The 23,333-nt window shown below is 43.8% G+C and overlaps 1 long non-coding RNA gene across 50 annotated transcripts in view; it reads left to right on the forward strand.

The window, feature by feature from the left end:
- LOC307185334 overlaps positions 1-23,333 on the forward strand; it is a 3,778,167-nt gene that overhangs the window by 3,075,360 nt on the left and 679,474 nt on the right. The window contains exon 16 of one of the 50 annotated variants that reach the window (XR_013827976.1): positions 820-901. The exons of 48 other annotated variants lie outside the window; for them this stretch is intronic. This is a non-coding gene — a long non-coding RNA (uncharacterized lncRNA). Of the gene's footprint in view, positions 1-819; positions 902-19,773; positions 19,856-23,333 lie in introns of all 50 variants that reach the window. One more of the 50 variants, XR_013827977.1, reaches the window with a different exon arrangement.

A 23,333-nucleotide genomic window follows, 5' to 3' on the forward strand; every position in this document is an offset into this window, starting at 1 on the left:
CAGGATGGCTTCAGGCCTTAATCTAGTTCCAGTACGGCACGCTGAGCCTTTGGTTATTTCCTCTTCCTGGTGGGAAATGAGAGTTAAATTTGCCCGTCCAGACACCTCCAGCTAGCCTCTCATTGGTTCTCGCTATTCCTGTTCATCTTCCGCAGAAATTGCAAACTGGGCCAAACAGGAGGTTAAAGGCGCTGACTCTCCAAGTGGGGAGAGTGTTAGTAAAGCTTGCTTCTGGAATGTTGCACCCGAGTACCAGGGGAGGAAAACTGAGACATATTGGAACACGTCTCCCGATCACATGGTTGATCATACTCTGGGTTCCACATGCATGTTTTAGCTGAAGGAAGAATACCTAAAACCTGGGTAGTTGAAACCCGTGGAATGGGTACCATGCAATATGACTTCAAAGGGTCTTCATTTGCTCACCGAACCTCTCCAATCCTATCACTGCTGCGTTTATGCCCCTGTACACATGCTTGATTCTCTTTCGGAGACATAGCAATCCATAGGTTTTAAGATACTTACTAGTCAGGTACATTCTTAGGCGTTTAATATGCGGTGTTGAGTCCATTTCATTGAGCAAGGAGTAGCTCTTGTCTATTCCATATTTGGCTTAAGAAACTTTATCTGTGCTCATTTCAATCTCTGGTTTTATGCAGCACCTCAACTCACCTTTACCCTTAAGCAAGCATAAGTTGGTTTTCTAAATTTGAGACCTTGTTCTGTTCTGTAATTCAGTTCCTGTGTAGCCAAGTTTACATTCCGTGTATTACTGATATCTTATGATGTTTCTTTTTCTGTGTGACTTATTTCAGTTAGAATCATCATACCTAAATCCACTCATTGTGCTGCTAAGGGCCTGATGACATAGATTTCATTGCTGAGTGATATTGCTTTGTAAGTGAATACCACAACTTCTTTATCCATTTTTCACTTTCTGCGATGTTGAACTTGTACTGTAAACGAGGTTCTTGTAAACAGAGCCGTTCCAAACTTTGAGGTGGCTGTGTCTTTTTGATTTTAATTTCCCTAAGCTATAGGACCATAAGTGGAAGTGCCCTAGGTCCTGTTGCTTTGTTTTTTAGATGTTTCAGGAAACACCATACACTTCTCCCGAGTGGTTGTTGGCAATTTACATCCCGCCCATCAGCATAACAAGGCTCCCAGTTCTCCATGGCCTGTCCTGCCTTTCTGGATTTTACACTTTTTTCAGATGGCCCTTTTGACCGGGGGGAAGTGAGACTTCATTGTAGTGCAGATTTCCTTTGCAAGCTTGCTTGGTTGGCCAAAAAGGGCGTACGCGTTTTTTCCTGAATATATTCAGGAAAAAACGCGTACGCCCTTTTTGGCCAAGTGCATCATTGTGGACGTTCTGCCTCTTTTCCTATGCTTTCAATGCAATTCCAGTCTACCTTCTGAAATCGGTTTCCTGCAATTCTGCCCCGCTTTCAAGTCCTCTTGGCAGCCTTACTTCAGTCTATTTTTGGACGATAGCTGTCATTTATAACTCTGCAGGTTTGTGAATTACAGTGCCCCTGAGCTCCTTTCTTCAACTCGCTTTCTTTTGAGCTGGCCGCAACACCGCAGGATGGCTTCAGGCCCTAATCTGGTTCCGGCACGGCACGCTGAGCCTTCGGTTATTTCCTCTTCCTGTTGGGAAATGAGAGTTAAATTTGCCCGTCCAGACACCTCCAGCTAGCCTCTCATTGGTTCTCGCTATTCCTGTTCATCTTCCGCAGAAATTGCAAACTGTGTCAAACAGGAGGTTAAAGGCGCTGACTCTCCAAGTGGGGAGAGTGTTAGTAAAGCGTCTGGAATGTTGCACCCGAGTACCAGGGGAGGAAAACTGAGACATATTTGAACACGTCTCCCATTCACATGGTTGATCATACTCTGGGTTCCACATGTATGTTTTAGCTGAAGGAAGAATACCTTAAACCTGGAGAGTTGAGACCCGTGGAATGGGTACCATGCAATATGACTTCAAAGGGTCTTCATTTGCTCACCGAACCTCTCCAATCCTATCACTGCTGCGTTTATTCCCCTGTACACACGCTTGATTCTCTTTTGGAGACATAGCAATCCATAGGTTTTAAGATACTTACTAGTCAGGTACATTCTTAGGGGTTTAATATGGGGTTTTGAGTCCATTTCGTTGAGCAAGGAGTAGCTCTTGTCTATTCCATATTTGGCTTAAGGAACTTTATCTGTGCTCATTTCAATCTCTGGTTTTATGCAGCACCCCAACTCACCTTTCCCCTTAAGCAAGCATAGGTTGGTTTTCTAAATTTGAGACCCTGTTCTGTTTTGGAATGCAGTTCCTGTGTAGCCAAGTTTACATTCCGTGTATTAGTGATATCTTATGATGTTTCTTTTTCTGTGTGACTTATTTCAGTTAGAATCATCGTACCTGAATCCACTCATTATGCTGCTACGGGCCTGATGACATAGATTTCATTGCTGAGTGATACTGCATTGTACGTAAGTACCAGAAGTTCTTTATCCATTTTTCACTTTCTGCGATGTTGAACTTGTACTGTACACGAGGTTCTTGTGAACAGAGCCGTTCCAAACTTTGGGGTGGATGTGTCTTTTTGATTTTAATTTCCCTAAGCTATAGGACCATAAGTGGAAGTGCCCTAGGTTCTGTTGCTTTGTTTTTTAGATGTTTCAGGAAACACCATACACTTCTCCCGAGTGGTTGTTGGCAATTTACATCCCGCCCATCAGCATAACAAGGCTCCCAGTTCTCCATGGCCTGTCCTGCCTTTCTGGATTTTACACTTTTTTCAGATGGCCCTTTTGACCGGGGGGAAGTGAGACTTCATTGTAGTGCAGATTTCCTTTGCAAGCTTGCTTGGTTGGCCAAAAAGGGCGTATGCGTTTTTTCCTGAATATATTCAGGAAAAAACGCGTACGCCCTTTTTGGCCAAGTGCATCATTGTGGACGTTCTGCCTCTTTTCCTATGCTTTCAATGCAATTCCAGTCTACCTTCTGAAATCGGTTTCCTGCAATTCTGCCCCGCTTTCAAGTCCTCTTGGCAGCCTTACTTCAGTCTATTTTTGGACGATAGCTGTCATTTATAACTCTGCAGGTTTGTGAATTACAGTGCCCCTGAGCTCCTTTCTTCAACTCGCTTTCTTTTGAGCTGGCCGCAACACCGCAGGATGGCTTCAGGCCCTAATCTGGTTCCGGCACGGCACGCTGAGCCTTTGGTTATTTCCTCTTCCTGTTGGGAAATGAGAGTTAAATTTGCCCGTCCAGACACCTCCAGCTAGCCTCTCATTGGTTCTCGCTATTCCTGTTCATCTTCCGCAGAAATTGCAAACTGTGTCAAACAGGAGGTTAAAGGCGCTGACTCTCCAAGTGGGGAGAGTGTTAGTAAAGCGTCTGGAATGTTGCACCCGAGTACCAGGGGAGGAAAACTGAGACATATTTGAACACGTCTCCCATTCACATGGTTGATCATACTCTGGGTTCCACATGTATGTTTTAGCTGAAGGAAGAATACCTTAAACCTGGAGAGTTGAGACCCGTGGAATGGGTACCATGCAATATGACTTCAAAGGGTCTTCATTTGCTCACCGAACCTCTCCAATCCTATCACTGCTGCGTTTATTCCCCTGTACACACGCTTGATTCTCTTTTGGAGACATAGCAATCCATAGGTTTTAAGATACTTACTAGTCAGGTACATTCTTAGGGGTTTAATATGGGGTTTTGAGTCCATTTCGTTGAGCAAGGAGTAGCTCTTGTCTATTCCATATTTGGCTTAAGGAACTTTATCTGTGCTCATTTCAATCTCTGGTTTTATGCAGCACCCCAACTCACCTTTCCCCTTAAGCAAGCATAGGTTGGTTTTCTAAATTTGAGACCCTGTTCTGTTTTGGAATGCAGTTCCTGTGTAGCCAAGTTTACATTCCGTGTATTAGTGATATCTTATGATGTTTCTTTTTCTGTGTGACTTATTTCAGTTAGAATCATCGTACCTGAATCCACTCATTATGCTGCTACGGGCCTGATGACATAGATTTCATTGCTGAGTGATACTGCATTGTACGTAAGTACCAGAAGTTCTTTATCCATTTTTCACTTTCTGCGATGTTGAACTTGTACTGTACACGAGGTTCTTGTGAACAGAGCCGTTCCAAACTTTGGGGTGGCTGTGTCTTTTTGATTTTAATTTCCCTAAGCTATAGGACCATAAGTGGAAGTGCCCTAGGTTCTGTTGCTTTGTTTTTTAGATGTTTCAGGAAACACCATACACTTCTCCCGAGTGGTTGTTGGCAATTTACATCCCGCCCATCAGCATAACAAGGCTCCCAGTTCTCCATGGCCTGTCCTGCCTTTCTGGATTTTACACTTTTTTCAGATGGCCCTTTTGACCGGGGGGAAGTGAGACTTCATTGTAGTGCAGATTTCCTTTGCAAGCTTGCTTGGTTGGCCAAAAAGGGCGTATGCGTTTTTTCCTGAATATATTCAGGAAAAAACGCATACACCCTTTTTGGCCAAGTGCATCATTGTGGAAGTTCTGCCTCTTTTCCTATGCTTTCAATGCAATTCCAGTCTACCTCCTGAAATCGGTTTCCTGCAATTTTGCCCCGCTTTCAAGTCATCTTGGCAGCCTTACTTCAGTCTATTTTTGGACGATAGCTGTCATTTATAACTCTGCAGGTTTGTGAATTACAGTGCCCCTGAGCTCCTTTCTTCAACTCGCTTTCTTTTGAGCTGGCCGCAACACCGCAGGATGGCTTCAGGCCCTAATCTGGTTCCGGTACGGCATGCTGAGCCTTTGGTTATTTCCTCTTCCTGGTGGGAAATGAGAGTTAAATTTGCCCGTCCAGACACCTCCAGCTAGCCTCTCATTGGTTCTCGCTATTCCTGTTCATATTCCGCAGAAATTGCAAACTGGGCCAAACAAGAGGTTAAAGGCGCTGACTCTCCAAGTGGGGAGAGTGTTAGTAAAGCGTCTGGAATGTTGCATCCGAGTACCAGGGGAGGAAAACTGAGACATATTTGAACACGTCTCCCGATCACATGGTTGATCATACTCTAGGTTCCACATGCATGTTTTAGCTGAAGGAAGAATACCTTAAACCTGGAGAGTTGAGACCCGTGGAATGGGTACCATGCAATATGACTTCAAAGGGTCTTCATTTGCTCACCAAACCTCTCCAATCCTATCACTGCTGCGTTTATGCCCCTGTACACATGCTTGATTCTCTTTCGGAGACATAGCAATCCATAGGTTTTAAGATACTTACTAGTCAGGAACATTCTTAGGTGTTTAATATGCGGTGTTGAGTCCATTTCGTTGAGCAAGGAGTAGCTCTTGTCTATTCCATATTTGGCTTAAGGAACTTTATCTGTGCTCATTTCAATCTCTGGTTTTATGCAGCACCCCAACTCACCTTTCCCCTTAAGCAAGCATAAGTTGGTTTTCTAAATTTGAGACACTGTTCTGTTCTGTAATTCAGTTCCTGTGTAGCCAAGTTTACGTTCCATGTATTACTGATATCTTATGATGTTTCTTTTTCTGTGTGACTTATTTCAGTTAGAATCATCGTACCTGAATCCACTCATTATGCTGCTATGGGCCTGATGACATAGATTTCACTGCTGAGTGATACTGCATTGTACGTAAGTACCAGAAGTTCTTTATCCATTTTTCACTTTCTGCGATGTTGAACTTGTACTGTAAACGAGGTTCTTGTAAACAGAGCCGTTCCAAACTTTGGGGTGGCTGTGTCTTTTTGATTTTAATTTCCCTAAGCTATAGGACCATAAGTGGAAGTGCCCTAGGTTCTGTTGCTTTGTTTTTTAGATGTTTCAGGAAACACCATACACTTCTCCCAAGTGTCTGTTGGCAATTTACATCCCGCCCATCAGCATAACAAGGCTCCCAGTTCTCCATGGCCTGTCCTGCCTTTCTGGATTTTACACTTTTTTCAGATGGCCCTTTTGACCGGGGGGAAGTGAGACTTCATTGTAGTGCAGATTTCCTTTGCAAGCTTGCTTGGTTGGCCAAAAAGGGCGTATGCGTTTTTTCCTGAATATATTCAGGAAAAAACGCATACGCCCTTTTTGGCCAAGTGCATCATTGTGGACGTTCTGCCTCTTTTCCTATGCTTTCAATGCAATTCCAGTCTACCTCCTGAAATTGGTTTCCTGCAATTCTGCCCAGCTTTCAAGTCCTCTTGGCAGCCTTACTTCAGTCTATTTTTGGACGATAGCTGTCATTTATAACTCTGCAGGTTTGTGAATTACAGTGCCCCTGACCTCCTTTCTTCAACTCGCTTTCTTGTGAGCTGGCCGCAACACCGCAGGATGGCTTCAGGCCCTAATCTGGTTGCGGCACGGCACGCTGAGCCTTTGGTTATTTCCTCTTCCTGGTGGGAAATGAGAGTTAAATTTGCCCGTCCAGACACCTCCAGCTAGTCCCTCATTGGTTCTCGCTATTCCTGTTCATCTTCCGCAGAAATTGCAAACTGGGCCAAACAGGAGGTTAAAGGCGCTGACTCTCCAAGTCGGGAGAGTGTTAGTAAAGCGTCTGGAATGTTGCACCCGAGTACCAGGGTACGAAAACTGAGACATATTTGAACACGCCTCCCGATCACATGGTTGATCGTACTCTGGGTTCCACATGCATGTTTTAGCTGAAGGAAGAATACCTTAAACCTGGAGAGTTAAGACCCGTGTAATGGGTACCATGCAATATGACTTCAAAGGGTCTTCATTTGCTCACCGAACCTCTCCAATCCTATCACTGCTGCGTTTATGCCCCTGTACACATGCTTGATTCTCTTTCGGAGACATAGCAATCCATAGGTTTTAAGATACTTACTAGTCAGGTACATTCTTAGGCGTTTAATATGGGGTGTTGAGTCCATTTCGTTGAGCAAGGAGTAGCTCTTGTCTATTCCATATTTGGCTTAAGGAACTTTATCTGTGCTCATTTCAATCTCTGGTTTTATGCAGCACCCCAACTCACCTTTACCCTTAAGCAAGCATAAGTTGGTTTTCTAAATTTGAGACCCTGTTCTGTTCTGTAATTCAGTTCCTGTGTAGCCAAGTTTACATTCCGTGTATTACTGATATCTTATGATGTTTCTTTTTCTGTGTGACTTATTTCAGTTAGAATCATCATACCTGAATCCACTCATTGTGCTGCTAAGGGCCTGATGACATAGATTTCATTGCTGAGTGATATTGCTTTGTAAGTGAATACCACAACTTCTTTATCCATTTTTCACTTTCTGCGATGTTGAACTTGTACTGTAAACGAGGTTCTTGTAAACAGAGCCTTTCCAAACTTTGGGGTGGCTGTGTCTTTTTGATTTTAATTTCCCTAAGCTATAGGACCATAAGTGGAAGTGCCCTAGGCTCTGTTGCTTTGTTTTTTAGATGTTTCAGGAAACACCATACACTTCTCCCGAGTGTCTGTTGGTAATTTACATCCCGCCCATCAGCATAACAAGGCTCCCAGTTCTCCATGGCCTGTCCTGCCTTTCTGGATTTTACACTTTTTTCAGATGGCCCTTTTGACCGGGGGGAAGTGAGACTTCATTGTAGTGCAGATTTCCTTTGCAAGCTTGCTTGGTTGGCCAAAAAGGGCGTATGCGTTTTTTCCTGAATATATTCAGGAAAAAACGCATACGCCCTTTTTGGCCAAGTGCATCATTGTGGACGTTCTGCCTCTTTTCCTATGCTTTCAATGCAATTCCAGTCTAGCTCCTGAAATCGGTTTCCTGCAATTCTGCCCCGCTTTCAAGTCCTCTTGGCAGCCTTACTTCAGTCTATTTTTGGACGATAGCTGTCATTTATAACTCTGCAGGTTTGTGAATTACAGTGCCCCTGAGCTCCTTTCTTCAACTTGCTTTCTTGTGACCTGGCCGCAACACCACAGGATGGCTTCAGGCCCTAATCTGGTTCCGGCAGGGCACGCTGAGCCTTTGGTTAATTCCTCTTCATGGTGGAAAATGAGAGTTAAATTTGCCCGTCCAGACACCTCCAGCTAGCCTCTCATTGGTTCTCGCAATTCCTGTTCATCTTCCGCAGAAATTGCAAACTGGGCCAAACAGGAGGTTAAAGGGACTGACTCTCCAAGTCGGGAGAGTGTTAGTAAAGTGTCTGGAATGTTGCACCCGAGTACCAGGGTACGAAAACTGAGACATATTTGAACACGTCTCCCGATCACATGGTTGATCATACTCTAGGTTCCACATGCATGTTTTAGCTGAAGGAAGAATACCTTAAACCTGGGTAGTTGAAACCCGTGGAATGGGTACCATGCAATATGACTTCAAAGGGTCTTCATTTGCTCACCGAACCTCTCCAATCCTATCACTGCTGCATTTATGACCCTGTACACATGCTTGATTCTCTTTCGGAGACATAGCAATCCATAGGTTTTAAGATACTTACTAGTCAGGTACATTCTTAGGCGTTTAATATGGGGTGTTGAGTCCATTTCATTGAGCAAGGAGTAGCTCTTGTCTATTCCATATTTGGCTTAAGGAACTTTATCTGTGCTCATTTCAATCTCTGGTTTTATGCAGCACCCCAACTCACCTTTACCCTTAAGCAAGCATAAGTTGGTTTTCTAAATTTGAGACCCTGTGCTGTTCTGTAATTCAGTTCCTGTGTAGCCAAGTTTACATTCCGTGTATTACTGATATCTTATGATGTTTCTTTTTCTGTGTGACTTATTTCAGTTAGAATCATCATAGCTGAATCCACTCATTGTGCTGCTAAGGGCCTGATGACACAGATTTCATTGCTGAGTGATATTGTTTTGTAAGTAAATACCACAACTTCTTTATCTAGTTTTCACTTTCTGCGATGTTGAACTTGTACTGTAAACGAGGTTCTTGTAAACAGAGCCTTTCCAAACTTTGGGGTGGCTGTGTCTTTTTGATTTTAATTTCCCTAAGCTATAGGAACATAAGTGGAAGTGTCCTAGGCTCTGTTGCTTTGTTTTTTAGATGTTTCAGGAAACACCATACACTTCTCCCGAGTGTCTGTTGGCAATTTACATCCCGCCCATCAGCATAACAAGGCTCCCAGTTCTCCATGGCCTGTCCTGCCTTTCTGGATTTTACACTTTTTTCAGATGGCCCTTTTGACCGGGGGGAAGTGAGACTTCATTGTAGTGCAGATTTCCTTTGCAAGCTTGCTTGGTTGGCCAAAAAGGGCGTATGCGTTTTTTCCTGAATATATTCAGGAAAAAACGCATACGCCCTTTTTGGCCAAGTGCATCATTGTGGACGTTCTGCCTCTTTTCCTATGCTTTCAATGCAATTCCAGTCTACCTCCTGAAATCGGTTTCCTGCAATTCTGCCCCGCTTTCAAGTCCTCTTGGCAGCCTTACTTCAGTCTATTTTTGGACGATAGCTGTCATTTATAACTCTGCAGGTTTGTGAATTACAGTGCCCCTGAGCTCCTTTCTTCAACTCGCTTTCTTGTGAGCTGGCCGCAACACCGCAGGATGGCTTCAGGCCCTAATCTGGTTCCGGCACGGCATGCTGAGCCTTTGGTTATTTCCTCTTCCTGGTGGGAAATGAGAGTTAAATTTGCCCATCCAGACACCTCCAGCTAGTCTCTCATTGGTTCTCGCTATTCCTGTTCATCTTCCACAGAAATTGCAAACTGGGCCAAACAGGAGGTTAAAGGGGCTGACTCTCCAAGTCGGGAGAGTGTTAGTAAAGCGTCTGGAATGTTGCACCCGAGTACCAGGGTACGAAAACTGAGACATATTTGAACACGTCTCCCGATCACATGGTTGATCATACTCTAGGTTCCACATGCATGTTTTAGCTGAAGGAAGAATACCTTAAACCTGGGTAGTTGAAACCCGTGGAATGGGTACCATGCAATATGACTTCAAAGGGTCTTCATTTGCTCACCGAACCTCTCCAATCCTATCACTGCTGCGTTTATGCCCCTGTACACATGCTTGATTCTCTTTCGGAGACATAGCAATCCATAGGTTTTAAGATACTTACTAGTCAGGTACATTCTTAGGCGTTTAATATGCGGTGTTGTGTCCATTTCGTTGAGCAAGGAGTAGCTCTTGTCTATTCCATATTTGACTTAAGGAACTTTATCTGTGCTCATTTCAATCTCTGGTTTTATGCAGCACCCCAACTCACCTTTACCTTTAAGCAAGAATAAGTTGGTTTTCTAAATTTGAGACCCTGTTCTGTTCTGTAATTCAGTTCCTGTGTAGCCAAGTTTACATTCCGTGTATTACAGATATCTTATGATGTTTCTTTTTCTGTGTGACTTATTTCAGTTAGAATCATCATACCTGAATCCACTCATTGTGCTGCTAAGGGCCTGATGACACAGATTTCATTGCTGAGTGATATTGCTTTGTAAGTAAATACCACAAGTTCTTTATCCATTTTTCACTTTCTGCGATGTTGAACTTGTACTGTAAACGAGGTTCTTGTAAACAGAGCCTTTCCAAACTTTGGGGTGGCTGTGTCTTTTTGATTTTAATTTCCCTAAGCTATAGGACCATAAGTGGAAGTGCCCTAGGCTCTGTTGCTTTGTTTTTTAGATGTTTCAGGAAACACCATACACTTCTCCGGAGTGTCTGTTGGCAATTTACATCCCGCCCATCAGCATAACAAGGCTCCCAGTTCTCCATGGCCTGTCCTGTCTTTCTGGATTTTACACTTTTTTCAGATGGCCCTTTTGACCGGGGGGAAGTGAGACTTCATTGTAGTGCAGATTTCCTTTGCAAGCTTGCTGGGTTGGCCAAAAAGGGCGTATGCGTTTTTTCCTGAATATATTCAGGAAAAAACGCATACGCCCTTTTTGGCCAAGTGCATCATTGTGGACCTTCTGCCTCTTTTCCTATGCTTTCAATGCAATTCCAGTCTACCTCCTGAAATCGGCTTCCTGCAATTCTGCCCCGCTTTCAAGTCCTCTTGGCAGCCTTACTTCAGTCTATTTTTGGACGATAGCTGTCATTTATAACTCTGCAGGTTTGTGAATTACAGTGCCCCTGAGCTCCTTTCTTCAACTTGCTTTCTTGTGACCTGGCCGCAACACCACAGGATGGCTTCAGGCCCTAATCTGGTTCCGGCACGGCACGCTGAGCCTTTGGTTAATTCCTCTTCCTGGTGGGAAATGAGAGTTAAATTTGCCCATCCAGACACCTCCAGCTAGCCGCTCATTGGTTCTCGCTATTCCTGTTCATCTTCCGCAGAAATTGCAAACTGGGCCAAACAGGAGGTTAAAGGGACTGACTCTCCAAGTCGGGAGAGTGTTAGTAAAGCGTGTGGAATGTTGCACCCGAGTACCAGGGTACGAAAACTGAGACATATTTGAACACGTCTCCCGATCACATGGTTGATCATACTCTAGGTTCCACATGCATGTTTTAGCTGAAGGAAGAATACCTTAAACCTGGGTAGTTGAAACCCGTGGAATGGGTACCATGCAATATGACTTCAAAGGGTCTTCATTTGCTCACCGAACCTCTCCAATCCTATCACTGCTGCGTTTATGCCCCTGTACACATGCTTGATTCTCTTTCGGAGACATAGCAATCCATAGGTTTTAAGATACTTACTAGTCAGGTACATTCTTAGGCGTTTAATATGGGGTGTTGAGTCCATTTCATTGAGCAAGGAGTAGCTCTTGTCTATTCCATATTTGGCTTAAGGAACTTTATCTGTGCTCATTTCAATCTCTGGTTTTATGCAGCACCCCAACTCACCTTTACCCTTAAGCAAGAATAAGTTGGTTTTCTAAATTTGAGACCCTGTTCTGTTCTGTAATTCAGTTCCTGTGTAGCCAAGTTTACATTCCGTGTATTACAGATATCTTATGATGTTTCTTTTTCTGTGTGACTTATTTCAGTTAGAATCATCATACCTGAATCCACTCATTGTGCTGCTAAGGGCCTGATGACACAGATTTCATTGCTGAGTGATATTGCTTTGTAAGTAAATACCACAACTTCTTTATCCATTTTTCACTTTCTGCGATGTTGAACTTGTACTGTAAACGAGGTTCTTGTAAACAGAGCCTTTCCAAACTTTGGGGTGGCTGTGTCTTTTTGATTTTAATTTCCCTAAGCTATAGGACCATAAGTGGAAGTGCCCTAGGCTCTGTTGCTTTGTTTTTTAGATGTTTCAGGAAACACCATACACTTCTCCCGAGTGTCTGTTGGCAATTTACATCCCGCCCATCAGCATAACAAGGCTCCCAGTTCTCCATGGCCTGTCCTGCTTTTCTGGATTTTACACTATTTTCAGATGGTCCTTTTGACCGGGGGGAAGTGAGCCTTCATTGTAGTGCAGATTTCCTTTGCAAGCTTGCTGGGTTGGCCAAAAAGGGCGTATGCGTTTTTTCCTGAATATATTCAGGAAAAAACGCGTACGCCCTTTTTGGCCACGTGCATCATTGTGGACGTTCTGCCTCTTTTCCTATGCTTTCAATGCAATTCCAGTCTACCTCCTGAAATCGGCTTCCTGCAATTCTGCCCCGCTTTCAAGTCCTCTTGGCAGCCTTACTTCAGTCTATTTTTGGACGATAGCTGTCATTTATAACTCTGCAGGTTTGTGAATTACAGTGCCCCTGAGCTCCTTTCTTCAACTTGCTTTCTTGTGACCTGGCCGCAACACCACAGGATGGATTCAGGCCCTAATCTGGTTCCGGCACGGCACGCTGAGCCTTTGGTTAATTCCTCTTCCTGGTGGGAAATGAGAGTTAAATTTGCCCATCCAGACACCTCCAGCTAGCCTCTCATTGGTTCTCGCTATTCCTGTTCATCTTCCGCAGAAATTGCAAACTGGGCCAAACAGGAGGTTAAAGGGACTGACTCTCCAAGTCGGGAGAGTGTTAGTAAAGCGTGTGGAATGTTGCACCCGAGTACCAGGGTACGAAAACTGAGACATATTTGAACACGTCTCCCGATCACATGGTTGATCATACTCTAGGTTCCACATGCATGTTTTAGCTGAAGGAAGAATACCTTAAACCTGGGTAGTTGAAACCCGTGGAATGGGTACCATGCAATATGACTTCAAAGGGTCTTCATTTGCTCACCGAACCTCTCCAATCCTATCACTGCTGCGTTTATGCCCCTGTACACATGCTTGATTCTCTTTCGGAGACATAGCAATCCATAGGTTTTAAGATACTTACTAGTCAGGTACATTCTTAGGCGTTTAATATGCGGTGTTGAGTCCATTTCGTTGAGCAAGGAGTAGCTCTTGTCTATTCCATATTTGGCTTAAGGAACTTTATCTGTGCTCATTTCAATCCCTCGTTTTATGCAGCACCCCAACTAACCTTTACCCTTAAGCAAGCATAAGTTGGTTTTCTAAATTTGAGACCCTCTTCTGTTCTGTAATTCAATTCCTGTGTAGCCAAGTTTACATTCCGTGTATTACTGATATCTTATGATGTTTCTTTTTCTGTGTGACTTATTTCAGTTAGAATCATCATACCTGAATCCACTCATTGTGCTGCTAAGGGCCTGATGACACAGATTTCATTGCTGAGTGATATTGCTTTGTAAGTAAATACCACAAGTTCTTTATCCATTTTTCACTTTCTGCGATGTTGAACTTGTACTGTAAACGAGGTTCTTGTAAACAGAGCCTTTCCAAACTTTTGGGTGGCTGTGTCTTTTTGATTTTAATTTCCCTAAGCTATAGGACCATAAGTGGAAGTGCCCTAGGCTCTGTTGCTTTGTTTTTTAGATGTTTCAGGAAACACCATACACTTCTCCCGAGTGTCTGTTGGCAATTTACATCCCGCCCATCAGCATAACAAGGCTCCCAGTTCTCCATGGCCTGTCCTGTCTTTCTGGATTTTACACTTTTTTCAGATGGCCCTTTTGACCGGGGGGAAGTGAGCCTTCATTGTAGTGCAGATTTCCTTTGCAAGCTTGCTGGGTTGGCCAAAAAGGGCGTATGCGTTTTTTCCTGAATATATTCAGGAAAAAACGCATACGCCCTTTTTGGCCAAGTGCATCATTGTGGACCTTCTGCCTCTTTTCCTATGCTTTCAATGCAATTCCAGTCTACCTCCTGAAATCGGCTTCCTGCAATTCTGCCCCGCTTTCAAGTCCTCTTGGCAGCCTTACTTCAGTCTATTTTTGGACGATAGCTGTCATTTATAACTCTGCAGGTTTGTGAATTACAGTGCCCCTGAGCTCCTTTCTTCAACTTGCTTTCTTGTGACCTGGCCGCAACACCACAGGATGGCTTCAGGCCCTAATCTGGTTCCGGCACGGCACGCTGAGCCTTTGGTTAATTCCTCTTCCTGGTGGGAAATGAGAGTTAAATTTGCCCATCCAGACACCTCCAGCTAGCCGCTCATTGGTTCTCGCTATTCCTGTTCATCTTCCGCAGAAATTGCAAACTGGGCCAAACAGGAGGTTAAAGGGACTGACTCTCCAAGTCGGGAGAGTGTTAGTAAAGCATCTGGAATATTGCACCCGAGTACCAGGGTACGAAAACTGAGACATATTTGAACACGTCTCCCGATCACATGGTTGATCATACTTGGGTTCCACATGCATGTTTTAGCTGAAGGAAGAATACCTTAAACCTGGGTAGTTGAAACCCGTGGAATGGGTACCATGCAATATGACTTCAAAGGGTCTTCATTTGCTCACGAACCTCTCCAATCCTATCACTGCTGCGTTTATGCTCCTGTACACATGCTTGATTCTCTTTCAGAGACATAGCAATCCATAGGTTTTAAGATACTTACTAGTCAGGTACATTCTTAGGCGTTTAATATGCGGTGTTGAGTCCATTTCGTTGAGAAAGGAGTAGCTCTTGTCTATTCCATATTTGGCTTAAGGAACTTTATCTGTGCTCATTTCAATCTCTCGTTTTATGCAGCACCCCAACTCACCTTTACCCTTAAGCAAGCATAAGTTGTTTTCTAAATTTGAGACCCTGTTCTGTTCTGTAATTCAGTTCCTGTGTAGCCAAGTTTACATTCCGTGTATTACTGATATCTTATGATGTTTCTTTTTCTGTGTGACTTATTTCAGTTAGAATCATCATACCTGAATCCACTCATTAAGCTGCTACAGGCCTGATGACATAGATTTCATTGCTGAGTGATACTGCATTGTACGTAAGTACCACAAGTTCTTTATCCATTTTTCACTTTCTGCAATATTGAACTTGTACGGTAAACGAGGTTCTTGTTAACAGAGGCGTCCCAAACTTTGGGGTGGCTGTGTCTTTTTGATTTTAATTTCCCTAAGCTATAGGACCATAAGTGGAAGTGCCCTAGGCTCTGTTGCTTTGTTTTTTAGATGTTTCAGGAAACACCATACACTTCTCCCGAGTGTCTGTTGGCAATTTACATCCCGCCCATCAGCATAACACGGCTCCCAGTTCTCAATGGCCTATTGCCTTTCTGGATTTTACACTTTTTTCAGATGGCCCTTTTGACCGGGGGGAAGTGAGACTTCATTGTAGTGCAGATTTCCTTTGCAAGCTTGCTTGGTTGGCCGAAAAGGGCGTATGCGTGTTTTCCTGAATATATTCAGGAAAAAACGCATACGCCCTTTTTGGCCAAGTGCATCTTTGTGGACGTTCTGCCTCTTTTCCTATGCTTTCAATGCAATTCCAGTCAACCTCCTGAAATCGGTTTCCTGCAATTCTGCCCCGCTTTCAAGTCCTCTTGGCAGCCTTACTTCAGTCTATTTTTGGACGATAGCTGTCATTTATAACTCTGCAGGTTTGTGAATTACAGTGCCCCTGAGCTCCTTTCTTCAACTCGCTTTCTTGTGACCTGGCCGCAACACCGCAGGATGGCTTCAGGCCCTAATCTGGTTCCGGTACGGCACGCTGAGCCTTTGGTTATTTCCTCTTCCTGGTGGGAAATGAGAGTTAAATTTGCCCGTCCAGACACCTCCAGCTAGCCTCTCATTGGTTCTCGCTATTCCTGTTCATCTTCCGCAGAAATTGCAAACTGGGCCAAACAGGAGGTTAAAGGGACTGACTCTCCAAGTCGGGAGAGTGTTAGTAAAGCGTCTGGAATGTTGCACCCGAGTACCAGGGTACGAAAACTGAGACATATTTGAACACGTCTCCCGATCACATGGTTGATCATACTCTAGGTTCCACATGCATGTATTAGCTGAAGGAAGAATACCTTAAACGTGGGTATTTGAAACCCGTGGAATGGGTACCATGCAATATGACTTCAAAGGGTCTTCATTTGCTCACCGAACCTCTCCAATCCTATCACTGCTGCGTTTATGCCCCTGTAAACATGCTTGATTCTCTTTTGGAGACATAGCAATCCATAGGTTTTAAGATACTTACAAGTCAGGTACATTCTTAGGCGTTTAATATGGGGTGTTGAGTCCATTTCATTGAGCAAGGAGTAGCTCTTGTCTATTCCATATTTGGCTTAAGGAACTTTATCTGTGCTCATTTCAATCTCTGGTTTTATGCAGCACCCCAACTCACCTTTACCCTTAAGCAAGCATAAGTTGGTTTTCTAAATTTGAGACCCTGTTCTGTTCTGTAATTCAGTTCCTGTGTAGCCAAGTTTCCATTCCGTGTATTACTGATATCTTATGATGTTTCTGTTTCTGTGTGACTTATTTCAGTTAGAATCATCATACCTGAATCCACTCATTGTGCTGCTAAGGGCCTGATGACATAGATTTCATTGCTGAGTGATATTGCTTTGTAAGTGAATACCACAACTTCTTTATCCATTTTTCACTTTCTGCGATGTTGAACTTGTACTGTAAACGAGGTTCTTGTAAACAGAGCCATTCCAAACTTTGGGGTGGCTGTGTCTTTTTGATTTTAATTTCCCTAAGCTATAGGACCATAAGTGGAAGTGCCCTAGGTTCTGTTGCTTTGTTTTTTAGATGTTTCAGGAAACACCATACACTTCTCCCGAGTGGTTGTTGGCAATTTACATCCCGCCCATCAGGATAACAAGGCTCCCAGTTCTCCATGGCCTGTCCTGCCTTTCTGGATTTTACACTTTTTTCAGATGGCCCTTTTGACCGGGGGGAAGTGAGACTTCATTGTAGTGCAGATTTCCTTTGCAAGCTTGCTTGGTTGGCCAAAAAGTGCGTATGCGTTTTTTCCTGAATATATTCAGGAAAAAACGCATACGCCCTTTTTGGCCAAGTGCATCATTGTGGACGTTCTGCCTCTTTTCCTATGCTTTCAATGCAATTCCAGTCTACCTCCTGAAATCGGTTTCCTGCAATTCTGCCCCACTTTCAAGTCCTCTTGGCAGCCTTACTTCAGTATATTTTTGGACGATAGCTGTCATTTATAACTCTGCAGGTTTGTGAATTACAGTGCCCCTGAGCTCCTTTCTTCAACTCGCTTTCTTGTGACCTGGCCGCAACACCGCAGGATGGCTTCAGGCCCTAATCTGGTTCCGGCCCGGCACGCTGAGCCTTTGGTTAATTCCTCTTCCTGGTGGGAAATGAGAGTTAAATTTGCCCGTCCAGACACCTCCAGCTAGTCTCTCATTGGTTCTCGCTATTCCTGTTCATCTTCCGCAGAAATTGCAAACTGGGCCAAACAGGAGGTTAAAGGCACTGACTCTCCAAGTCGGGAGAGTGTTAGTAAAGCGTCTGGAATGTTGCACCCGAGTACCAGGGGAGGAAAACTGAGACATATTTGAACACATCTCCCGTTCACATCGTTGATCATACTCTGGGTTCCACATGCATGTTTTAGCTGAAGGAAGAATACCTAAAACCTGGAGAGTTGAGACCCGTGTAATGGGTACCATGCAATATGACTTCAAAGGGTCTTCATTTGCTCACCGAACCTCTCCAATCCAATCACTGCTGCGTTTATGCCCCTGTACACACGCTTGATTCTCTTTTGGAGACATAGCAATCCATAGGTTTTAAGATACTTACTAGTCAGGTACATTCTTAGGCGTTTAATATGGGGTGTTGAGTCCATTTCGTTGAGCAAGGAGTAGCTCTTGTCTATTACATATTTGGCTTAAGGAACTTTATCTGTGCTCATTTCAATCTCTGGTTTTATGCAGCACCCCAACTCACCTTTCCCCTTAAGCAAGCATAAGTTTGTTTTCTAAATTTGAGACCCTGTTCTGTTTTGGAATGCAGTTCCTGTGTAGCCAAGTTTACATTCCGTGTATTAGTGATATCTTATGATGTTTCTTTTTCTGTGTGACTTATTTCAGTTAGAATCATCGTACCTGAATCCACTCATTATGCTGCGACGGGCCTGATGACATAGATTTCATTGCTGAGTGATACTGCATTGTACGTAAGTACCTCAAGTTCTTTATCCATTTTTCACTTTCTGTGATATTGAACTTGTACGGTAAAAGAGGTTCTTGTAAACGGAGGCGTCCCAAACTTTGGGGTGGCTGTGTCTTTTTGATTTTAATTTCCCTAAGCTATAGGACCATAATTGGAAGTGCCCTAGGCTCTGTTGCTTTGTTTTTTAGATGTTTCAGGAAACACCATACACTTCTCCTGAGTGTCTGTTGGCAATTTACATCCCGCCCATCAGCATAACAAGGCTCCCAGTTCTCCATGGCCTGTCCTGCCTTTCTGGATTTTACACTTTTTTCAGATGGCCCTTTTGACCGGGGGGAAGTGAGACTTCATTGTAGTGCAGATTTCCTTTGCAAGTTTGCTTGGTTGGCCAAAAAGGGCGTATGCGTTTTTTCCTGAATATATTCAGGAAAAAACGCATACGCCCTTTTTGGCCAAGTGCATCATTGTGGACGTTCTGCCTCTTTTCCTATGCTTTCAATGCAATTCCAGTCTACCTCCTGAAATCGGTTTCCTGCAATTCTGCCCCGCTTTCAAGTCCTATTGGCAGGCTTACTTCAGTATATTTTTGGACGATAGCTGTCATTTATAACTCTGCAGGTTTGTGAATTACAGTGCCCCTGAGCTCCTTTCTTCAACTCGCTTCCTTGTGAGCTGGCCGCACACCGCAGGATGGCTTCAGGCCCTAATCTGGTTCCGGCACGGCACGCTGAGCCTTTGGTTATTTCCTCTTCCTGGTGGGAAATGAGAGTTAAATTTGCCCGTCCAGACACCTCCAGCTAGTCTCTCATTGGTTCTCGCTATTCCTGTTCATCTTCCGCAGAAATTGCAAACTGGGCCAAACAGGAGGTTAAAGGCGCTGACTCTCCAAGTCGGGAGAGTGTTAGTAAAGCGTCTGGAATGTTGCACCCGAGTACCAGGGTACAAAAACTGAGACATATTTGAACACGTCTCCCGTTCACACGGATCATCATACTCTTGGTTCCACATGCATGTTTTAGCTGAAGGAAGAATACCTTAAACCTGGAGAGTTGAGACCCGTGTAATGGGTACCATGCAATATGACTTCAAAGGGTCTTCATTTGCTCACCGAACCTCTCCAATCCTATCACTGCTGCGTTTATGCCCCTGTACACATGCTTGATTCTCTTTCGGAGACATAGCAATCCATAGGTTTTAAGATACTTACTAGTCAGGTACATTCTTAGGCGTTTAATATGCGGTGTTGAGTCCATTTCATTGAGCAAGGAGTAGCTCTTGTCTATTCCATATTTGGCTTAAGGAACTTTATCTGTGCTCATTTCAATCTCTGGTTTTATGCAGCACCCCAACTCACCTTTACCCTTAAGCAAGCATAAGTTGGTTTTCTAAATTTGAGACCCTGTTCTGTTCTGTAATTCAGTTCCTGTGTAGCCAAGTTTCTATTCCGTGTATTAGTGATATCTTATGATGTTTCTTTTTCTGTGTGACTTATTTCAGTTAGAATCATCATACCTGAATCCACTCATTGTGCTGCTAAGGGCCTGATGACATAGATTTCATTGCTGAGTGTTATTGCTTTGTAAGTAAATACCACAGCTTCTTTATCCATTTTTCATTTTCTGCGATGTTGAACTTGTACTGTAAACGAGGTTCTTGTAAACAGAGGCGTCCCAAACTTTGGGGTGGCTGTGTCTTTTTGATTTTAATTTCCCTAAGCTGTAGGACCATAAGTGGAAGTGCCCTAGGCTCTGTTGCTTTGTTTTTTAGATGTTTCAGGAAACACCATACACTTCTCCCAAGTGTCTGTTGGCAATTTACATCCCGCCCATCAGCATAACAAGGCTCCCAGTTCTCCATGTCCTGTCCTGCCTTTTTGGATTTTACACTTTTTTCAGATGGCCCTTTTGACCGGGGGGAAGTGAGACTTCATTGTAGTGCAGATTTCCTTTGCAAGCTTGCTTGGTTGGCCAAAAAGGGCGTATGCGTTTTTTCCTGAATATATTCAGGAAAAAACGCATACGCCCTTTTTGGCCAAGTGCATCATTGTGGACGTTCTGCCTCTTTTCCTATGCTTTCAATGCAATTCCAGTCTACCTCCTGAAATCGGTTTCCTGCAATTCTGCCCCGCTTTCAAGTCCTCTTGGCAGCCTTACTTCAGTCTATTTTTGGACGATAGCTGTCATTTATAACTCCTCAGGTTTGTGAATTACAGTGCCCCTGAGCTCCCTTCTTCAACTAGTTTTCTTGTGAGCTGGCTGCAACACCGCTGGATGGATTCAGGCCCTAATCTGGTTCCGGCCCGGCATGCTGAGCCTTTGGTTATTTCCTCTTTCTGGTGGGAAATGAGAGTTAAATTTGCCCGTCCAGACACCTCCAGCTAGTCTCTCATTGGTTCTCGCTATTCCTGTTCATCTTCCGCAGAAATTGCAAACGGGGCCAAACAGGAGGTTAAAGGTGCTGACTCTCCAAGTGGGGAGAGTGTTAGTAAAGCGTCTGGAATGTTGCACCCGAGTACCAGGGGAGGAAAACTGAGACATATTTGAACACTTCTCCCGTTCACACGGTTGATCATACTCTGGGTTCCACATGCATGTTTTAGCTGAAGGAAGAATACCTTAAACCTGGAGAGTTGAGACCCGTGGAATGGGTACCATGCAATATGACTTCAAAGGGTCTTCATTTGCTCACGAACCTCTCCAGTCCTATCACTGCTGCGTTTATGCCCCTGTACACATGCTTGATTCTCTTTCGGAGACATAGCAATCCATACGTTTTAAGATACTTACTAGACAGGTACATTCTTAGGCATTTAATATGCGGTGTTGAGTCCATTTCGTTGAGCATGGAGTAGCTCTTGTCTATTCCATATTTGGCTTAAGGAACTTTATCTGTGCTCATTTCAATCTCTGGTTTTATGCAGCACCCCAACTCACCTTTACCCTTAAGCAAGAATAAGTTGGTTTTCTAAATTTGAGACACTGTTCTGTTTTGGAATGCAGTTCCTGTGTAGCCAAGTTTACATTCCGTGTATTACTGATATCTTATGATGTTTCTTTTTCTGTGTGACTTATTTCAGTTAGAATCATCATACCTGAATCCACTCATTATGCTGCTACGGGCCTGATGACATAGATTTCATTGCTGAGTGATACTGCATTGTACGTAAGTACCACAAGTTCTTTATCCATTTTTCACTTTCTGTGATATTGAACTTGTACTGTAAACGAGGTTCTTGTAAACAGAGGCGTCCCAAACTTTGGGGTGGCTGTGCCTTTTTGATTTTAATTTCCCTAAGCTATAGGACCATAAGTGGCAATGCCCTAGCCTCTGTTGCTTTGTTTTTTAGATGTTTCAGGAAACACCATACACTTCTCCCAAGTGTCTGTTGTCAATTTACATCCCGCCAATCAGCATAACAAGGCTCCCAGTTCTCCATGGCCTGTCCTGCCTTTCTGGATTTTACACTTTTTTCAGATGGCCCTTTTGACCGGGGGGAAGTGAGACTTCATTGTAGTGCAGATTTCCTTTGCAAGCTTGCTTGGTTGGCCAAAAAGGGCGTATGCGTTTTTCCCTGAATATATTCAGGAAAAAACGCATACGCCCTTTTTGGCCAAGTGCATCATTGTGGACGTTCTGCCTCTTTTCCTATGCTTTCAATGCAATTCCAGTCTACCTCCTGAAATCGGTTTCCTGCAATTCTGCCCCGCTTTCAAGTCCTCTTGGCAGCCTTACTTCAGTCTATTTTTGGACGATAGCTGTCATTTATAACTCTGCAGGTTTGTGAATTACAGTGCCCCTGAGCTCCTTTCTTCAACTCGCTTTCTTTTGAGCTGGCCGCAACACCGCAGGATGGCTTCAGGCCCTAATCTGGTTCCGGCACCGCACGCTGAGCGTTTGGTTAATTCCTCTTCCTGGTGGGAAATGAGAGTTAAATTTGCCCGTCCAGACACCTCCAGCTAGCCTCTCATTGGTTCTCGCTATTCCTGTTCATCTTCCGCAGAAATTGCAAACTGGGCCAAACAGGAGGTTAAAGGGACTGACTCTCCAAGTGGGGAGAGTGTTAGTAAAGCGTCTTCAATGTTGCACCCGAGTACCAGGGGAGGAAAACTGAGACATATTTGAACACGTCTCCCGATCACATGGTTGATCATACTCTGGGTTCCACATGCATGTTTTAGCTGAAGGAAATATACCTAAAACCTGGGTAGTTGAAACCCTTGGAATGGGTACCATGCAATATGACTTCAAAGGGTCTTCATTTGCTCACCGAACCTCTCCAATCCTATCACTGCTGCGTTCATGCCCCTGTACACATGCTTGATTCTCTTTCGGAGACATAGCAATCCATAGGTTTTAAGATACTTACTAGTCAGGTACATTCTTAGGCGTTTAATATGCGGTGTTGAGTCCATTTCGTTGAGCAAGGAGTAGATCTTGTCTATTCCATATTTGGCTTAAGGAACTTTATCTGTGCTCATTTCAATCTCTGGTTTTATGCAGCACCCCAACTCACCTTTCCCCTTAAGCAAGCATAAGTTGGTTTTCTAAATTTGAGACCCTGTTCTGTTCTGTAATTCAGTTCCTGTGTAGCCAAGTTTACATTCCGTGTATTAGTGACATCTTATGATGTTTCTTTTTCTGTGTGACTTATTTCAGTTAGAATCATCATACCTGAATCCACTCATTGTTCTGCTAAGGGCCTGATGACATAGATTTCATTGCTGAGTGATATTGCTTTGTAAGAAAATACCACAACTTCTTTATCCATTTTTCACTTTCTGCGATGTTGAACTTGTACTGTAAACGAGGTTCTTGTAAACAGAGGCGTCCCAAACTTTAGGGTGGCTGTGTCTTTTTGATTTTAATTTCCCTAAGCTATAGGACCATAAGTGGAAGTGGCCTAGGTTCTGTTGCTTTGTTTTTTAGATATTTCAGGAAACACGATACACTTCTCCCGAGTGTCTGTTGGCAATTTACATCCCGCCCATCAGCATAACAAGGCTCCCAGTTCTCCATGGCCTGTCCTGCCTTTCTGGATTTTACACTTTTTTCAGATGACCC

Source organism: Stenella coeruleoalba (assembly GCF_951394435.1).
Source record: "Stenella coeruleoalba genome assembly, chromosome: 4".
Taxonomy (NCBI): Eukaryota; Metazoa; Chordata; class Mammalia; order Artiodactyla; family Delphinidae; genus Stenella; species Stenella coeruleoalba.